Below are 22,152 nucleotides of genomic sequence, written 5' to 3'. Positions count from 1 at the left end.
CAGTCTGACTCTTGGTTTTGGCTCAGGTCACAATCTCACGGTTTCATGAGTTTGAGCCCCACATCGGGCTCTGCACTGACAGCGTGGAACCTTCTTGGGATTCTCTGTCTCCCTCTCTCTCTGCCCCTCTCCCACTTGTGCTGTCTTTCTCAAAATAAACTTAAAAAAAAAAAAAAAAAGGATTAAAGACCATGAATGTAAGACCTGAAATCACAAAACTCCTAGAAGAAAACAGACAGGAAGCTCCTTGACATTGGTCTTGGTGATTAACTTTTGGATTTGACACCAAAAACAAAGGCAACAAAAATAAAAATAAACAAATGAGACTACATCAAGCTAAAAAGCTTCTGCAGAGCTAAGGAAACCATCAACAAAATGAAAAGGCAACTTACTAATAAATGTGAGAAAAATTTGCAATTCATGTATATGATAAAAGGAGTTCATATCTGTAATATATAAAGAACTCATACAGGGGGCGCCTGGGTGGCGCAGTCGGTTAAGCGTCCGACTTCAGCCAGGTCATGATCTCGCGGTCTGGGAGTTCGAGCCCCGCGTCAGCCTCTGGGCTGATGGCTCAGAGCCTGGAGCCTGTTTCCGATTCTGTGTCTCCCTCTCTCTCTGCCCCTCCCCCGTTCATGCTCTGTCTTTCTCTGTCCCAAAAATAAATAAACGTTGAAAAAAAAAATTAAAGAACTCATACAAACCAATAGCAGAAAGATAAATAATAAAGTGTTGGTGAGGATGTGGAGAAAAATGAACCTTGTGCACTGTTGGGAAGGATGTAACCTTACTATGAAACCACTATGAAAAAACAGTATGGAGGCTCCTCAGAAAATTAACACTATAACTACCATATGACCCAGCAACTCCACCTCTTGGTATATATCTAAAGACAACAAAAACACTAACTTGAAAAGACGTATGTACCCCCATGTTCACTGCAACATTATTTACAATGGCCAAGACATGGAAACAACCTGTTTCCACTAATGAATCAATGGATAAAGAAAATGTTGGGGCCCCTGGGTGGCTCAGTCAGTTAAGCACCCAACTCTTGATTTCGGCTCAGGTCAGGATCTTATGGTGGTGAGACTGAGCCCTGCCACAGGCTCCGCACTAGGTGGTAGCATGCTTAAGATTCTCTCCCTCTCTCTCCCTCTGCCCCTCTCCTGTTCATGCTCACTTTCTCAAAAACAAAAAAAATTTTTTTAAGGAAATGTGGCATGTATATATACAATGGAATATTATTCAGCCTTTAGAAAAACGAAATCTTGGGCACCAAGGTGACTCAGTAGGTTAAGCATCTGACTCTTGATTTCCTCTCAGATCATGATCTCACGGTTCATGAGATCAAGCCCAGCAGGGGGCTCTGCACTAACAATGCAGAGCCTGCTTGGCATTCTCTCTCATCCTCTCTCTCGCCCCTCCCCTGCTCTCTCACGCTGTCTCTCAAAATAAATAAGTAAACATTACAAAAATTATTAAAAAAAAAAAAAAGAAAAATGAAATCTTGCCCTTAGTGACAACACAGATGAACCTTGAAGGCATTATGCTAAGTGAAGTAAGTCAGAAAAGGACAAATACCATTTGATCTCACTTATACGTAGAATCTAAAAGAAAAAATGAGCTTATAGATACAGAGAACATATTGGTGGCTCCTGGTAGTGGGGGTGGAGGAGGTAAAGGTGTCAAAAGGTATAAACTTCCAGTTATAAAATAAGTCAAGGGAATGTAAAGTTCACCATGGTGACTATAGTTACTAATATTGTATTACACATTTAAAGTTGCCAAAAAAAAGAGATCTTACAAGTTACCATAAGAAAAATTTTTTTATCTATGTATGGTGATGGATATTAGACTTATTGCAACGATCATTTCACAATGTATGCAAATGTCACATCATCATGTTATATACCTGAAACTAATATATCAATTATACCTCAATTTAAAAAATGTTCCTTGTTGGATTATTTTGATGCTTTTATAAAAAAATCAAGTAGCCATATAAGTATGGGCCTATTTCTGGACTCCATTTTTTCCCCATTTTTCTGTCTTTATGCCAAATTCAATACTGTCTTAACTATTGTAGCTTTCTAGAAAATATTCTGTTGGGTAAGTTAAGTCCTCCAGTAATGTTCTTCTTTTTAAAGATTCTTTTAATTATCCTAGATCCTTTCCATTTCCATATAATATTTTCCCTGTTTTTCCCTGCCCCTCTTGCACTCATGCGCAGGCACATTCTCTCTCACTCAAGAAAAAAAAAATTTAATTAATTAAAGAAAAGAAAAATAATTAATTAAAAATGAATAACCTTTGGAGACTTCTGGGGGAGAGGGCAGAGTAGGAGGAGCTTAGGCTTACCTTGTCCCACAGATACACCTAGATAACACCCACATCAGTGTAAATAACTCAGAAAATGACCTGAACACTAGCGGCACAGACAAATGTAGACAAAAGGCCACATAGAAGAGGGTAGGAAGTGCAGAAACACAGTAAAGAGACAAAATGACCCACAGCGCTGTCCACAGGAGGGAGGAACACCAGGGCATGGAGAGAGGAGAGGAGCAGACCCCACATCAGGCACCCCAGTCACAGAGGACCCAAACTGACCAGACAAATCCCATAACATTCGGGTCTGAAAACTAGAAGGCCTAACTTCACAAGTTATTACAATCAGTGGGGCTTGACACCTGGCACTTTAAAAATCAGCAGCTGGGCTCTGGGAGAGCTGGAAGAGATAGGAAACTGAGTCCCCATCCTTAAAGAGACAGCACAACAAATAGCCCTGCTGAGATACAGCATGGAAGCAGCAGCTTGAAAAATACCTGGGGAGAGGTATGAAGACAGGGAGACTTCTCCAAGAATAAAAGAGCTGGCAGGCACCATTTCCCTCCCCTATACCTCACCCTAGATATAGAGACTCCTGTAAGAACCAGTGCAGAGCAAACACTCTCCACCTAGCTTGTTAACAGTGTGCTCCATCCTTAGGGTTTTCCTTCAGCAGGAAGCACCCCCCTCCATCCTAGCCTGGGCAGGAGTTTTCCCCAGTGGGTGCAAGCCCCCTCCTGCAGCAGACTGGCAGAACTTGCTAGCACTGTGGGCCCTGCCCCTGCATTCTCCTGTAGACACACCCCCTCCAACAATCCTTGGCAGGAACCCATCCAGAGCGGTGCCACAAGCCTGGCAGTGTGCAAGCAGCCCTCATAGGGGCCAGCACAACTCCAAAGTGACTCCTGCCCCGAAGTGAGGGGAAGATAACCACACACACCAGTCTGACTGTGGCCCTAGCAGTGGGTTGGGGGAGACATCGGGTCTGACTGCAGGCCCTACCCACCAATGAAAGCTTCTCAGAGGACAACACAGGGAAAGTGCCCTACAGTTCGGTGCTACCACAGCTTTGGTAAAACCCTGGTCTGACTCAATTCAAACCCAGTGTGGCTCCACCATGGGCCACTAACAACACAGGGACCAAAATCTGCCCACAACAAAGAGAGCCATTGCAGAAGATTGGACTGAAGGCAAATGCAGCTTGGCCACAAAAGCAGGGCACATGCAACATACAGGAGACACCCCAGGTTCTGGTGAACAGAGGACATTGCACTACAGGCCACTACAGGACCTCTTCTTCATAAGGCCACTAATTTCAAGAGCAGGAGATATAGCTGACTTTCCTAACACATAGAAACAGACACAAGGAGTAAGACAAAATGAGAAGACATAAGAATATGTCCCAAATTAAAGAACAGGAAAACATCACAGCAAAAGAGCTAAACAAAATGGAGGTAAGTAATATGCCTGATAGAGAATTTAAAGTAATGGTCATAAAGATACTCACTGGACTTGGTGGAAAAAACAGAGAACTTCAGTGAGACTCTCAACAAAGAGATAGACAACATAGGGGCGCCTGGGTGGCTCGGTCGGTTAAGCATCTGACTTCAGCTCAGGTCAATCTTGTGGTCTGTGAGTTCGAGCCCCACATCGGGCTCTGGGCTGATGGCTCAGAGCCTGGAACCTGCTTCCGATTCCGTGTCTCCCTCTCTCTCTGCCCCTCCCCCGTTCATGCTCTGTCTCTGTCTCAAAAATAAATAAACGTTAAAAAAAATTTAAAAAAAAGAGATAGACAACATAAAAAAGAACCAACCAGAGGTAAAGAACTCAATAATTAAAACTAAAAATACATCAGAGGGAATAATTAACAGACCAGAGGAAGCAGAAGAATGGATAAGTGACCTGGAGAAGAGTAATAGAAAGCAATCAAGCTGAACAAAAGAGAGAAAAGAAATAATAAAAAATGAAAATAGGCTTAAGGGAACTCAGAAATACTGTCAAGTATAATAACATTCACATTACAGGGGTCCTAGGAGGAGGAGAAAAAAGGTAGCAGAACATTTATTTGAAGAAATTATAGCTGAAAACTTCCTGAATATGAGGAAGGAAACAGAAATCCAAGGCACAGAGAGCCCCCAACAAAATCAACCCAAGCAGGTCCATACTAAGAAACACAGAAGAGGATGGATGCCACCATGATGTTTTATTTTATAGTAAAGACTTCACCAAAACACTACTAGAACTGATACATCTATTCAGTAAGGTCACAAGATACAAAACAATAAACAAAAATCCTTTGTATTTCTATACACTAATAATGAAGTAGCAGAAGGAGAAATTAAGAAAATAGTCCCATTTACAATTACACTGAAAATAATAAAACACATAAGAATAAACTTAACCAAGGAGATTAAATACTTGTACTTTTAAAACAATAAAACACTGATGAAAGAAACTGAAGATGACACAAACAAGTGGAAAGATATTCCATGCTCATGGACTGAGAGAACATTGTTAAAATGTCTATAGTACAAAAAGCAATCTACAGATTTAATGCAATCCCTATCAAAGTACCATAGGCATTCTTCACAGAACTAGAACAAATAATCCTAAAATTTGTATGGAACCACAAAAGACTCTGAATAGCCAAAGCAATCTTAACAAAGAAAAACAAAATTGGAGGTGAGGTGTCACAATCCCACACTTCAAGTTATATTACAAAGCTGCAGTAATCAAAACAGTATAGTACTGGCACAAAAACAGACACACAGAGCAACAGAACAGAACAGAGAACCCAGAAATAAACCCATGATTGAGGCACTTGGGTGGCTTAGTCATTTAAGCATCTGACTTTGGCTCAGGTCATGATCTCATGGTCCATGAGTTCAAACCCCACATCAGGCTCTGTGCTGACAGCTCAGACCCTGGAGTCTGCTTCAGATTCTGTGTCTCCCTTGCTCTCTGCCCCTCCCACACTCATGCACACACATACTCTCTCTCTCAAAAATAAAAAATTTAAAAAATTAAACCTCTATTTAAAAAGAAATAAACCCATGATTATATGGGGTCAATTAATCTTCAACAAAGAAAGCAAAAATAAGCAATAGGAAAAAGACAGTCTCTTCAACAAATGGTGTTAGGAAAACTGAACAGCTACATGTGAAAAAATGAAACTGGACCACTTTCTCCATACATAAAAATAGACCCAAAATGAATTAAAGACCTAAATGTGAGACCTGAAACCATAAAAATCCCAGAAGAGAGCACATGCAGTAATTTCTCTGACATCACCCATAGCAACATTTTTCTAGATATGTCTCCTGAGGCAAAGGAAACAAAAGCAAAAATAAATTATTGGGACTACATCAAAATAAAAAGCTTCTGCACAGCAAAGGAGACAATCAACAAAACTAAAAGACTACTACTGAATGAGAGAAGATATTTGCAAATGTCATATCCAATAAAGGGTTAGTATCCAAAATATATAAAGAACTTATACAACTCAACTTATACAACTCAACACTCAAAAAACAAATACTCCAACCGAAAAATGGACAGAAGACATGCACAGACATTTCTCTGAGGAAGGATTACAGGTGATCAGCAGAGACATGAAAAGATGCTCAACATCACTCATCATCAGGGAAATGCAAATCAAAACTACAATGAGGTATCGCCACACACCTGTCAGAATGGCTAAAATGAAAAACACAAGAAACAAGTGTTGTCAAGGATGTGGAGAAAAAGGAACTCTTGTGCATTGCTGGTGAGGAATGCCAACTAGTGCAAAAACTGTGGAAATCAGTACAGTGGTTCCTTAAAAAATTCATGATAGAATTACCATATTATCCAGTAATTCCACTACTTACCAAAAAAAGAAAAACCATGAAAACATTAATTCAAAAAGATATATTTACCCCTACGCTTATTACAGCATTATTTACAATAGCCAAGATATGGAAGCAACCCAAGAGTCCATAGATATGTGAATGCATAAAGATGTGATATATATTTTTTGCAACAGGTTTATAGCCAGAACACAGGTGTCATGAAAACCACGGCTAAACCTAAACCAAAATGGGAAAGAAAAATACTCATATCAACATCATCGTCAATGGACACACAGATTCAGGTAGGTCTACCACTACTGGTCATCTGACCTACAAATGTGATGGGATCAACAAAAAACCTATTGAAAAATTTGAGAGAGAGGCTATTGAGATGGGAAAGAGCTCCTTCAAGTACGCATGGGTCTTGGATAAACTGAAAGCTGAATGTGAACATGGTATCACCATTGATATCTCCCTGTAGAAATTCAAGACCAGCAAGTGTTATGTGACCATCATTGATGCCCCAGGACACAGAGACTTTATAAAAAACATTATTACAGGCACATCTCGGGCTGACTGTGCTGTCCTGATTGTTGCTGCTGGTGTTGGTAAATTTGGAGCAGTATCTCCAAGAATGGGCAGACCTGTGAGCATGTTACACATTGGGTGTAAAATAACTTATTATTGGTGTTAACAAAGTGGATTCTACTGAGCCACCTTACAGCCAGGAGATATGAGGAAATAATAAGGAAGTCAGCACCTACATTAAGAAAATTGGCTACAACCCCGACACAGTAGCATTTATTACAATTTCTGGTTGGAATGATGAAAACGTGCTGGAGCCAAGTCCTAACATGCCTTGGTTCAAGGGATGGAAAGTCACCCATAAAGATGGCAAGGGCAGTAGAACCACACTTTTTGAAGCTCTGGATTGCATTCTGCCACCAACTCAACCAACTGACAAGCCCTTGCGTCTTCCTCTCCAGATGTCTACAAAATTGATGGTATTGGTACTGTCCCTGTGGGCCGAGTGGAGACTGGTATTCTTAAACCTGACATGGTGGTCACCTTTGCTCCAGTCAATGTTACACAACTGAAGTAAAGTCTATTGAAACATACCATGAAACTCTGAGTGACACTCTTCCTGGGGACAATGTGGGCTTCAATGTCAAGAACATATCTGCCAAAGATGTTCATTGTGGCAATGTGGCTGGCGATAACAAAAATGACCTACCAATAGAAGCAGCTGGCTTCATGGCTCAGGTGATTATCTTGAGCCATCCAGGCCAAATCAGCGATGGATATACACCTGGGCTGGATCGTCACCTAGTTGTTCACTGAGCCAAAGGAGATTGATCATCATTCTGGAAAAAAGTTACAAAATGGTTCCGAAGTTCTTGAAATCTGGTGATGCTGCCATTGTTGATTTGGTTCCTGGCAAGTCTATGAGTGTTGAGAACTTCTCTATCCTCCTCTGAGCTCTTCTGCTGTTTGTGACATGAGACAGATGGCTGCTATGGGTGTCATCAAAGCAGTGGACAAGAAGGTAGCTGGAGCTGGCAAAGTCACCAAGTCTGTTCCAAAAGCTCAAAAGGCTAAATGAATATTATCCTGAATACCAGTCATCCCAGCCTTAAATCAGTGGTGGAAGAACAGTCTCAGAACTGTTTGTGTCAATTGGCCACTTAATAGTAAAAGACTCGTTAATGGTAACAATGCATTATAAAACCTTCAGAAGGAAAAGAGAATGTTTTGTCGATCACTTGGGTTTGTGTGTGTGTGTGTGTGTGTGTGTGTGTGTGTGTGTGTGTGACAGTTTTAAGTTATTAGTTTTTAAAATCAGTACTTCTTAATAGAAACAACTTGACCAAAATTCTGTCACGGAATTTTGAAACCCATTAAAATAGAAGCTTAATGAGAAAAAAAAAAAAAAAAAAAGACGGGAGATACACATACACATACACACACACACACACACACACACACACACTGGAATATTACTCAACCATAGAAAAGAATGAAATCTTGCCATTTGCAACAATATAGATGAATCCTTATAATGCTAAGTGAAATAAGTCAGACTGAAAAGGGCAAATACCATATGAATTCACTCAGATGTGGAATTCAAGAAAACAAATGAACAAAGAGAAAAAGATTCTTAAACAAAAAAACATATTCTTAAATATAGAGAACAAAATGATTACCAGAGGGGAGGTGGATGGGGCGAATGGGTGAAATAGGGAGAGGGGATTAAGAGTACACTTATCATGATGAGCACTACCTGAGTAATACACAGAATTGTTGAATCACTAGACTGTCTACTTGAAACTAATATGTTAATTATAATGGAATTAAAACTATATGTTAATTATAATGGAATTAAAAATGTTTAAATGAATAACCTTTATTTTTTTACAGCAGTTTTGAGGGAAAAGTTGAGGGAAGATACAAAGAATTCTCATATACCTCTGTCCCCATACAAACACAACCTCTTCCACTATCAACTTCCAGTACCATAATGGTACATTTGTTATAATCAATGAAGTTAATGAACCAACTGACATATCATCATCACCATAAGTCCACAGGATTCATTCCTAGTGTTATCCATCCTATGGGTTTTGATTAACATATATGTATCCATCATTATAGGATTACAAAGAATAGTTTCACTGCCCTGAAAATCTTCTGTGCTTTCCCTATTCATCTCTGCTTCCCTCCAACCCCTAGCAACCATGAATCCTTTTATAGTCTTCATGGTTTTACCTTTTCCAAAATGTCATATACTTGGAATAATGCAGCTTGTAGCCTTTTTGGATAGGTTTCTTTTACTCAGTAACATGCACTTAAGTTTCATCCATATATTTTTATGGCTTGATAGCTCATCTTAGTGCTGAATAATATTCTACTGTTTAGATATATATAGTTTATCTACTTATCTGCTGAAGGAGATCCTGTTGCTTCCAAGTTTTGACGATTAGGAAGAAAGCTTCTATATAAACATCCATGCACAGGCTTTTATGTGGACGTAAGTTTTCAATTCATTTGGGTAAATACCAAAGAGCATGACTGATTACTGGATCATATTGTAAGAGTATATTTAATTTTGTAAGAAACTGCAAAACTGTCTTCCAAAGTGGCTGCAACAATGAATGAGAGTTCCAATGTTCCAAATCTTTGCTAGCATTTGGTATCAGTGTTCTGGATTTTGGCTATTCTAACAGGTGTGTAGTGGTATCTCATGGTTTTCATTTGCAATTCCCTAAACAACATGATGTAAAGCATCTTTTCATGTGTTTACTTGCAATCTGTTTATCTTCTTTGGTAAGATGCCTATACAGGTCTTCTGCCCATTTTTTTTTTAATTTTATTGTTTATTTATTTTTGAGAGAGAAAGAGCGCAAGTGGAGGAGGATCTGCCCATTCCTTTAAATGGGTTGTTTTCTTATTAAAAGTTATTTTATATTTTGGATAGCAATCCTTTAATCAGATGTGTCTTTTGCAAATATCTCCCAGTCTGTGGCTTGCCTTCTCATTCTCTTGGTGTTATCTCTACAGAGCAGAACTTTTTAATTTTAATAAGGCCCAGCTTATCCATTATTTCTTCCATGGATCATTCCTTTGTTCTTGTATGTAAAAAGTCATCTCTATACCCAAAGTCACCTACATTTTCTTCCATGAGTTCTACAGTTTTGTGTTTTACATTACGATCCATTTTGAGTTAATTTTTATAAAGGTGTAATACATGTCTAGATTCATGTTTTTGCATGTGAGTGTCTAGTTGTTCCAGTACCATTTGTTGAAAAGACTATCTTTGCTCCATTGTAGTGCCTTTACTTCTTTGTCAAAGGTCAGTTGACTATATTTATGTGAGCTCTCTGTTAGGGCTCTATTTCTGGTCTCCCTATTCAATTCCACTGATCTATTTGTCTATTTTTTCACCATCACCACACTACCCTGATTAATGCAGCTTTATAGTTAAGTCCTGAAGTCAAGTAGTGCCAGTTCTCTGACTTTGTTCTTCTCCTTTAATACTGAGTCGGCTATTCTGGGTCTTTGGTCTCTCCATATAAACTTTAGAATCAGCTTGTCAATATTCACAAAATAACTCACTGGGATTATGACTGGGATTGCATTGGAACTATACAAACTGGGAAGAACTGACATCTTGCCAATACTGAATCTTCCTATCCAGGACATGGAACATCTCTTCCACTTATTTTTAGTTCTTTGATATCTTACATCAAAACTTTATATATTTCCTCATATAGATCTTATACATTTTTTTTTTTACTTTACACCTAAGTATTTCATTTTGGCAGTGATAATGTAAGCAGTAATATATTTTTTTTAAATTTTTTATCATTTATTCATTTTTTGAGAGAGTAAGTGCACAAGTGGGGGAGGGGCAGAAAGAGAGGGAGACAGAATCAGTAGTAGGCTCCAGGCTCTGAGCTGTCAGCACAGAGCCCGACGTGGGGCTTGAACCCACAAACCGTGAGATCATGACCTGAGCCAAAGTTGGATGTTTAACCGACTGAGCCACCCAGGCACCGCAACAGTAATATATTTTTAATTTAAAATGCCACTTATTCATTGTTGGTGTATAAAAAACCAACGGACTTTTGTACATTAACCTTATATCCTACAGCCTTGCTAAAAATGCTTATTCATCCTTATAAATTTTTTAACCAGTTTGTCAATTTCTACAAAAAGTCTGCTGATACTATGATTGTGTTGAATTCCGAGATCAACTTGGGAAGAACAGAAATCTTAGCAATACTGAATCTTCCAATCTTCCAATAGTATCTCTCTCCATTTATTGTTTAATTTCTCTCAACAGTGTTTTATAGTTAGGGTCAGCATAGAGAACTTCTTATTTTTACATTAAATTTATCCCTAAGTGTTTTATGTTTCTTGATGCTATTATCAATGGAACTCATCTTTTTAAAGTAAGCTCTACACCCAACATAGGTCTTGAACTCGCAACCCCTAGATCAAGAGTCACATGCCTCACTGACTGAGCCAGACAGGTGCCCTGAAACTGTTTTTTTTTTTTTTTTCCAGTTGTTTGCTGCTAGTATATTAATTTTTTGTTTATAGACTTTATATCCTATGACCTTGCTAAATACGTTTCTTCTAATATTTATTTTGCAGATTCCCTAGAATTTTGTACATAATCATTTCATTTGTAAATAAAGACAGTTTTACTTATGCCTTCCCAACTTCTATGCCTTTTATTTTTCTTGCTTTATTACATTGACTAGGACCTTTGCTATGATTTAAGTTTATTTGTTTATTTTGAGAGACAGAGCAGGGGGAGGGGCAGAGAGAGAGAATCCCAAGCATGCTCCGCACTGTCAGTGCAAGGCCTGGTGGGGGGCTCTATCTCACAAGTTCTGAGACCATGACCTGAGTGAAAATCAGGAGTCAGACACTTAACCAACAGAGCCACCCAGGTACCCCAGATTTTTTAACTGATACTTTCAAAGACTTCTTATGAAATAAGAAAATACTCCAAGTGAAAAATATAAGATATACTATGCAATAGGATATTTATATAAATATTTAGATACATAAACATAGGCTTTAAGAAAAAATATTTAAATGTTTAATTATCTCTAGAAGTATAGGTAATATTTGTTTCTTTCATTATTCTTTGTTTTATACCATACATATAAAATATTTCATAAATAAGAAAAAAATAATTTTAAAACAATTTATTTATTTTTGAGAAAGCACGCCCATGAGCTGGGGAGGGGCCTGATGCAGGGCTTGAACTCAGGAATTGTGAGATCATGACCTGGATGCTCAACCGACTTAGCCACCCAGGCACCCTGAAAAAATTAATTTTTAAATACCCAAAGAGTAAATACTAAAGAACTTGGATTTGATTTACCAAATAAATGCAGACAAGTCTAGAATACCTTAAAAATAAAATTCTTATCAGCTATTAGTCTATACAGTTTACATTCTATATCTGATAACTAATATGTACAGAAATTATTCTGGGGCGCCTGAGTGGTCAGTTGGTTGAGCATCCAACTCTTGATTTCATCTCAGGTCATCCCAGGTTCATGGGATCAAGCCCTGCATCAGGCTCTGAGCTGAACATGGAGTCTGTTTAAGATTCTCTCTCTCTCTCTCTCTCTCTCTCTCTCTCTCACTCTCTGCCCCTCTTACCTACTCGTGCTCTCTCTCTAGAAAAAATAAGTAAATAAAAAGAAATTTTAAAAAAGAAATTATTTCTTTTTGAGAATAAAAGGTATGGAGAAATCAAAGTGTTTTTATTCTTGTTATGATTGTTTCAATAAATAACGTGAACTGATGCCATTTAGTTTTTTGATAGCTTCCCCAAAACAAGTAATACATAGTCAAGAAATCCTTTCAGAAAGTTTGGAGCAAAACAGAGAAATTATTTAGAACACAACCTGACTATTCAGAGTAAAACTAAATGTTATTATTATTAATAATGGGTGATATTTATTTAAGCATTTCCTATGTATTGGGCACTGTACTAACACTTTATAATATTATCTAACTAAATTCATGTGATTCTAGGAGATAGGAATTCTATTATTGCTCCCATTTTTACAACTGAGAAAAATGGTTTACACATGTCACATCACATGTAAAAGTTAGGGTTCTAGCACAGAGCTGACTGACTCTAAAGCACAGAGCTGACTGACTCTATATAGGCTTTAGACCTATATACCTATATAGGTATAGGTATATATACCTATTTAGTGTAAACTAAAATCTGATAGTAAAAGTAACAGTATAGACACTCAGTTTTTATTATTTTAATCTCTTTGGGAAAGAACATCATCATACAAATAGCTGCTGTTTAAAGATTTTTTTTTTTTGATGTTTATTTAGTTTGAGAAAGAGTGTGAGCAAGGAGAGGGGCAGAGAGAGAAGAGAGAGAGAATCCCAAGCAGGTTCCATGACATCAGCACAGAGCCTGATCTGGGACTCAACCTCACAAACCATGAGATCATGACGTGAGCCAAAATCAAGAGTCAGACGCTTAACCAACTGAGCCACCCAGGTGTCCCATTTAAAGAACATTTTTAAATAATATTCTAGTTCTTCAAGAACTTCCACAGGGATACTCTTGTACCAGTAGAGTATTAGAAGAAAATAAGATTCAGGAAATCATTACATTAAACCATCATTCCATAGCCACTGTGCATCTTGAAACAAAATGGCATACAATAGTGAAATGAATCTCAATGATTTGTACATCAGGGTGTCAAGCCTGAAAACACAAATTGTATAGTATCTAAGTCTGTTTGGACTCCTATAACAAAATATCACAGACCTTGGCAGCTTATAAACAACAGGTATTTATTTCTCATAGTTCTGGAGGCTGAAGTTGGGTTCTGGGCCCTCTTACAGGTTCCAGACTTGTCATTGCATTCTCACATGGCATAAAGAACTAGGAAGCTCTGCGAGGTCTCTGTTATAAGGGTACTAATCCCATTCATGAGGACTCCATCCACATGAGCTAAGCACTTCCCAAAGGTCCCCTCTCCTAATACCATCACGTTGAGCATTAAGATTCCAACATATGAATGTTTGGGGAAATAAATATTCAGATCATAGCACACAGCTAGTAACTGAATTTATTCTAAATTTCACACTAGAAATTTAACTGTAAAGATATGGAGAAAGTTGAGAAAAAGAAAGTACAGATAGTGAACACTTATAAAAAGTTTCAAACAGATACAAATTAACTAGTAAATTGGCTAAAATATTTTAAGTAACTGAAATTCCCAATGCTGGCAAAGTATAAGAAGTTGCTACCTTCGCTTACAAATGCTACATTACATGACACAACTTTTTTTTTTTTTTTTTTTTTTGAGAGAGAGAGGTGCAGGGCGCAAGTGAGGTGGCGGGGGGGGGGGGGGAGAGTGAATCCCAGGAGACGCAGAGAGAGAAAGAGAAAGAGAGAGAGAGAGAGAGAAAGAGAGAGAAGCAGGGCTCATCCGAAGTGGGGCTCGCATTTACCCAAAGCAGGGCTCGGGCTCACTTGATGCAGGGCTAGAGCTCACCCAACTCAAACTCAAGAACCATGAGATCATAACCTGTATGTGAGTCAGATGTGTAATGACTGAGCCACCTAGGCACCTGACACAACTTTTTTTAAATGCCTACAGATATCAAAATATTAATTTATGATACATCTTATGGACAATTTATTCATTAAAAATAATAACTAGAAGACTATGTCATAACATGAAAAAAATGCTTGCATGTCAAGTTAAAAAAAAAAAGTAGTAGGACACAACTAGGCATATACTGTGATTACAACTGTTTTAAAAATACACGGGAGGGGCACCTGGGTGGCTCAGTTGGTTAAGCATCCGACTTTGGCTCAGGTCATGATCTCTCGGTCTGTGAGTTCGAGCCTGCGTCAGGCTCTGTGCTGACAGCTCAGAGTCTGGAGCCTGCTTCGGATCCTGTGTGTGTCTCTCTCTCTGCCCCACCCCTGCTCATGCTCTGTCTCTCTTAGTCTTTCAAAATTGAATAAATGCTAAAAAAATTTTTTTTTAAATACATGGGAATTTGGAAGAGAATATAATAAAATGCTAACATTTATTGTGCAAGAAATGTTTTCCTTTCCTCTATTTTCCCAATATTCTAAAATGGGTAATATTGCTTCTGTTAACAAAAAGTTTCTTTTAAAAATAATTTATTGGGGCGCCTGGGTGGCGCAGTCGGTTAAGCGTCCGACTTCAGCCAGGTCACGATCTCGCGGTCCGGGAGTTCGAGCCCCGCGTCGGGCTCTGGGCTGATGGCTCAGAGCCTGGAGCCTGTTTCCGATTCTGTGTCTCCCTCTCTCTCTGCCCCTCCCCCGTTCATGCTCTGTCTCTCTCTGTCCCAAAAATAAAAATAAAAAAAAATAATAATAATAATTTATTTGGGGTGCCTGGGTGGCTCAGTTGGCTAGGAGTCCAACTTTGGCTCAGGTTCATGAGATTGAGCCCCATGTCAGGCTCTGTGCTGACAGCTCAGAACCTGGAGCCTGCTGCAGATTCTGTGTCTCCCACTGTCTCTGCCCTTCTCCCCCACTCATGCACTGTCTGTCTGTCTCGCTCTCAAATATAAATAAAACATTTTAAAAATTTTTAAATAAACATTAAAAAATAAAAATAATTCATTTGACGGTGGCTAAATTTGACATCTGGCTGCATGTTGTTTTTTTTATTCTAAGAGACTCAGCAAACCAGCAACTGGCCTGACTTCTGTCCTTTAGCATAGCTTTATAATAATGCTTGCAAGTAATGTACCAGTAAATAAAGCAGCAGTATCAAGCATTTTAAAGAATGAAGCTAATTAAGCCAAAAGATGAAAAGTTCTTTGGTTGGCTCTGTGGCCTGATGCTATTAGTTAAATGGCTAATTATTTCCACATTATAAAACAACCCCAGACATGCTTTAGTGAAAGAAATAGAAAGCAGAACATTTTAATGGAGGGTCAGCAACCTTTCAGAAATGTTGTGTCAGATCTTCATTCGCTACTTCAAAAAAGCAGAGACTAGTTGCCATTGCTGCATATTCAGTGGGCTCTTCCAGCCAAGCAAGTCAGTCAGGAAGTGTGATCACTCAAGTCTATAACAAAGGAATATGCAGCTGAGCCTGATAATACTACTGGTTACCAAACAAAAAGGATGTAAACTGAGAACGGAGGGAGAAAAAACGATCATTTTCCAAAACTATACCTGCCTCTTCAAAGAACCTCAACAACTCAACCACCAAACGTGATACAGGTGATAGATTTCTTCAACCTGTGGTATGAGAGTAAGGTAAGAAGTTGTCAAAGGAAGAGAGAAATTAATTTCTGTTAATTCATTGAACAGAAATGAGAATTTGTTATCTAAAAAGCTAATATAGGAAGCAAAGCTCTAGCAAAACAGCATACTGTACAGTAAACCAAAATACTATGGAATAGCGGTTAAGCCAGTTTCTGGAGCCAGTCTATCTGTGTTCATATATCCCACTCAACCATTTACTACCTTTGTGACTTTGAACAAATTACTTACCCTTTTTGTTTAAAATGAAATGTCTGCTATTAGTGTTATCACCACCATCAAGAAAAAGGCACAAAAACGACATAAAAAATCAAAACGAGATAAAAGTACAAATATTTGTAAGTCATAAAAGACTTCACATCAATTAATTTGAAAACTAAGATGAAATGTCTACCATACAGCAGGTGTTCAGTAAGTATGTATCGGATGAATGATTGAAAAGAAGTAAATAATCTGTGTGTTTGTGTATTTTTTTTTATAAGATATATATGTACCTCCAAAATTGACTCTGGGAGAAACAGAAAACTTAAACCAAACGTCATCCAAGAAAACAAACTAGTTATCAAAAGTGTTTCCTACTAGGAGATCCTGGGTGACTCAGTCAGTTAAGCATCCAACTTCAGCTCAGGTCACGATCTCATGGTTCATGAGTTTGAGCCCCATATCAGGTTCTCTTCTCTCAGCAAAGAGCCCACTTCAAATCCTCTGTCCCCCTCTCTCTGCCCCTCCCCCACACTCACTCATGCTCTCTCTCAAAAAATAAATAAACATGAAAAAATATATATTTCCCTCTTCACCTACCTTCATCTCAAAATGCCAGGTTCAAATGATTTTTTTTTTTTACAGGTTAGCTTTACCAAATCTTCAAAGAATACATATTAAAAAAAACCCAGAACAGAAATGGATAAACCTACCCAACTCATTTTATAAAGCAAGTATAATCTTGCTACCAGAATAGGACAAGGACAATAGAAATCAATCTCACTGAGAACAAAGATAAAACATTAAATCCAGGATATATAAAAATCTCATGATCAAATTGTGATGGAACTTCATGGATGTCTACCACTATAAATCATCATATTAATAAAGATTTTAAAAACCATAAAATAGGGGCAACTAGGTGGCTCAGTCGGTTAAGTGTCTGACTCTTGATTTCAGTTCAGGTCGTGATCTCACAATTCATGAGATCAAGTCCTGTGTCAGGCTCCGAGGTGACAGGACAGAGCCTGCTTGGGATTCTCTCTCCCCCTCTCCCTACCTCTCCCCTGCTCATGCTCTCTCTCAAAATAAATAATGGTTTTTAAAAAACCATATCATAATCTCAAAAGATATAGAAAACCTCTTTAGAAAATACAACACACATTCATAACAAACACTACTAGCAAATTAAGAAGACAGATTCCTCAACCTGACAAGAAGCAAGTGCCAAAAAACTACAGTAAATATACTTAATTTTAAGTATATTTACTTAATTAATCTCATTAAAGGAAGACAAACCACAGATACATAATATCACCCCTGGTCTTCTAACCAGTACTAGTACTGTTCTATATGACAAGGAAAAGAAGTAAGCCATATAAAGAGTGAAAAGGAAAAGTCAAAGTTGTCATAATTTAGAGATGATTTAAGTGCCCATATAGAGAACCCAAGAGAATCTACGAATAAACTACCAAAATTAACAGTTCAATTCAGCAATGTTGAAAAACAATGAATACCACTCATAATGGCAACAAAAATTATGACACTAGGGATATATATATATATATATATATATATATATATATATTGCCCCCCTTTGGAGACACTGCCTCAACAACAATACCAAATTGCCTTTGTGAGAATTCTAGAAACCAATTAAGAGGTTGCAGCACTCCAGGCAAGTGCAAAAAAGGAGCCACTTCATAGTAGAATCCAGGCTAAAGGAATACCTTCCATTTCAGACATCCTAGCCTCAGAGTAGAAGAAAAGGAGCTAAGACCAAAACACACTGGCTCTTAAAGTTTCTCCTGGGAGGTGGCATATATCACTTCCACTAGCATTTCACTGGCGTAAGCAAGTTACATGGCCCAGCTTTATGTCAATGGGCCAGGAAGTATAATTATTCCATGGGGAGAAAATATTTTGAATAATAAAATGTAGCAAAATGGTCTCTGGAATCAGGCCAACTTTGGCTTTACTAATAACCATGTGCTCTTGGGAAAGCTCCTTGTTTTCCTACAGAATCTTTCTATTGAAGATTATAGTGCCTACCTCCTTGTTGTGGCAGTTAAAATTAAGTAACATTTTTAAAAAGCTCTAAATGAGAAGCTATATCAATTCATAGACACACTTAATACTATAAAAATGCTGCTACCAAATTAATCCATAAATTTAATATAATAACAAGACCACAACAAGATTTTTCATGGAACTTAAATTATAAAATTCACAAACAAGAGTAACAGTTTGAAAAAACAAAGACAATTCTGAAAAATAACAATAAGGAGGGGGGGATTTGCCTTATCATATAGCAAGATTTATTCTAAAGTTTTAGGAAATAAGACTATCATACTGACCACACTATCAGTAAAGAGCCTGATGTGTAGCTAGAACTCACCAACCATGAGATCATGACCCAAACTGAAGTCAAGAGTTGAATGCTTAACTGATTGAGCCACCCAGATGCCCTCAAAACTTTAGCACTATTAAAAGAACTATATTAAAGAACACCATAATTCAGTGTAGAAAAGAATGGTCCCAAATCAATGATTGCAGCTTCCACTTTTAAAAAACTAGAAACAGAAGGGCAAATGAGATCCAAGGCAAGCAGAAGAAAGGAAAGAATAAAAGATCAGAGTGAAAAATCAATGAAAAAGAATACAACAGAAAGAACCTGATTCTTGCCAGACAGATTAAGGGAGGGAGGGAGGGAGGGGGAGGGGGAGGGAGAGAGGGAGAGAGAGAGAGAGAGAGAGAGAGAGAGGGAGAGAAGGAGGGAGGAAGGGAGGAAGGAGGAAGGAGGGAAGGAGTAAGAGAGAGAAAGAGAGAACAAACAAATATAAATTACCAGTATCAGGAGAGAAAGAGATGATATTGCTAGAGATTCTACACAGTTTAGAAAGATAATAAGGGTATATTATGAACAGTTTTATGCCAATAAATTCAACAACAAATGAAATGGGCAAATTCCTTGAAAGACACAAACTACTCACACTTAAGAAAAAATAGATAACCTGCATACTTAATGGTGAAAAATTGATATCCTAAGGTCAGAACAAGGTGAGAAAGTCTGATCTCACCACATATATTCAACATTGCACTAGCGGATCTAGCCAGTTCAATAAGGCAAGGAAAGAAATAAAAGGTATCCAGACTGGAAAGTAAGAAATAAACTCTAGTTGCAGATGCTATGATCCTCAATGTAGAAAATCCTGTGGAATCTACATAAAAGCTACTAGAATAGTTTAGCAAGGCTGAAACAACTTCTAATCTATTGTATTCCAAATATTGGCAATAAACAATTGGAAATTTAAAATTTCAAAAATATCATTTACAATAGCCATCAAAAATATTAAATGCTCAGAGTTAAATCTGATCAAAAAGGTACAATATTCGTACACTAAGAACTACAGAAATTAAAGACAACCTAAGAAATTAATACATATACTGTGTTCATGCATCAGAAGAAAGAATACTGCTGAGGCGCCTGGGTGGTTCAGTTGGTTAAGCCTCCAACTTTGGCTCAGGTCATGATCTCACACTTCATGAGTTTGAGGCCCCACATCTGGCTCTGTGTTGGCAGCGTGAAGACTGGGATTCTTTCTCTCTCCCTCTCTCTCTGCCCCTCCCCCACTCACATGCACATGTGCACATGCTCTCTCCCTCTCTCAAAATAAACTTTTTTTAAAACAAGAGACTGAATATTGCTAAGATAGATGTTAATTCTCCCCCAAAACTGAGCTATCAATGGAATACAGTCTCAATCAAAATCCCAGCAGGCTTTTGCAGATATTGACAAGTAGATTCTAAAATAGATAGAAATGTCAAGGACTTACAACAAACATGAATGTCATGAACTTGAAAAAAAGAACAAAGTTGGAGGACTTGAAGACCTATTTTAAAGCCACGGTAATCAATACAAAGAGACCAAAGTAACAGAATTCAAAGTCCAGAAATAGACCCACACATATATGGTCAATCAAGTTTTCAGCAAAAGTACAAAGGCAATGTAGTGGAGAAGGACAGTCTTTTCAATAAATGATGGTAGAACTGGGATACCCATAAGCAAAAAATTAAACTTCAATCCAATTCTTGCATCATATGTAAAAAATTAACTCAACATGGGTCACAGACCCAAATTACAAATGTAATAAATGTAATTTTAAATATAAAACTGTTTATAAATATAAAAATTATAAATCTAAAAAATATATATTTCTAAATATATAAAGATTTATATAAATATAAAAAATTAAAAAATTTTATGAAGAATATATAGAATAAAACCTGTGTGACTTTAGGCTATGTGAAGTTTCCTTAGATATGACACCAAAAGCATGATCTATAGGGGTGCCTGGGTAGCTCAGTCAATTAAGCATCCAACTCTTCATTTAGGCTCAGGTCTTGAGCTCAGTTCATGGATCGATCTCTCTCCCTCCCTCTCTCAAACAAAAGTATATGATCCATAAAAAAAAAAAAAGATAAATCTGACTTCATAAAAATTAAGAACTTTTTTGCTAAAGACACTTAAAAGAATGAAAGAACAAGCCAAAGACTGGGAGAAAATATATTCAAACCATTTACCTGGTTTATCCAGAAAATATTTTTTTAAACTCTCAAAATTCAATAAGAAGAAAACAAATAACCCAATTAAAATATAGGGAAAAGATATGAATATACACTTCACCAAAGAAAATACATGGATAGCAAATAAGCACGTTTCAAAACTTACACACTTAAAACACGTAGGGAGTAGGAGTTTCCAACTTTATCTTTAAGGTGTTATTTTTGAAAAGCTTGAAGAAAATATATCACAATCTCAGTATCTGTTCATTCTGTGTAATGAGTATAATTATTTATTATTTATCCTTTGCTATTTCATGTATTTAAGCAAATATTTTATATTTCAAATGTTTTTTAGATGTTTTTAAGCATTTACTGACTACTCACTATATGGCCAGCAGTGGACTAAACACTGGGGATACACAAAAAATTTTAAGACAAAAATCTTACCCTCAAGAAATCTTATCCTCATGGTCTAGTAAGGGAGACATATGCATTAACAGATCATTTTAGTAAGAGTGAGAATTAATCAAGAGCTAAAAGTGTGGTCTTGAGGAGGCTGACAACTTTGAAGAAAATGGATTTGAGAGGCCAAGACTAAAGATAAGAAGACCAATTGGGGGGAGTTCTAGTTTGGCTCTGGTCATCTCCTCACAGTTCATGAGTTTGAGTTCTACATCAGGCTCTGCACTCTCCATGCAGAACCTGCTTCAGATCCTCTGTCTCCCTCTCTCTGCCCCTCCCTCATGCACTCGCACTCTCTCTCTTAAAAATAAACATTAAAAAATAAAACAATAGGAAGACCAATGAGGAAATTATTATAGGCAAGAATAATGAGATTCTGAATCAGGACCATTATAGGGATAGAGAAAAAGGAGCAGTTTCAAGAAATATTTAGGAGGTACAATCAGCAAGATTTTGAGTCTGACTGGATATGAATTTAAGGAAAAGAGAAGGAAAGTTCAAATTACTAGGCTGTATACCTACTTAGATAGTAAAAAAGGGAATAAACTTGGAGGAGGGTCAGGCTTTGGGGAGAACATGAGAAATTAAATTTTAGACATGCTGAATTTGAAGTATCAGTGGACATTCAGATGACTATGCTAAAAAGTTTAGAATAGAAGAGACTGGAGAGAAAAGAAAGAATAGATACTAATATAGAGGAACAATAGGTATATGTATGACAGGACCTAAGTAGGATTATTATTTAAGGAATGGGTGAAAGTTAACCATTTTTACCTTCCTTAGGTCACAGACTGTTAAAATCTGATTATGCACCTTCTCACCAGATACATGCACATAAACACAAAACTGCCCAAAATCTTAGTTAGATCAGTGACCTTAAGAACCTCTGTTATAGACTGATCAGAAGGAAGCACAGAGAGAAAGGGGTTAAAGTTATTCAACCAGTAT

The 22,152-nt window shown here is 37.5% G+C and overlaps 1 protein-coding gene and 1 pseudogene across 1 annotated transcript in view; one reads left to right on the top strand and one right to left on the bottom strand.

Annotated features, from left to right (window-relative positions):
• CD1H11orf80 (chromosome D1 C11orf80 homolog) overlaps positions 1-22,152 on the bottom strand; it is a 95,569-nt gene that overhangs the window by 54,265 nt on the left and 19,152 nt on the right. The gene's annotated exons all lie outside the window — the stretch shown is intronic.
• LOC115525338 lies at positions 576-7,762 on the top strand (annotated as a pseudogene).

Source organism: Lynx canadensis, chromosome D1, assembly GCF_007474595.2.
Source record: "Lynx canadensis isolate LIC74 chromosome D1, mLynCan4.pri.v2, whole genome shotgun sequence".
NCBI lineage: Eukaryota > Metazoa > Chordata > Mammalia > Carnivora > Felidae > Lynx > Lynx canadensis.
This window is presented reverse-complemented; position numbering and strand designations above follow the sequence as displayed.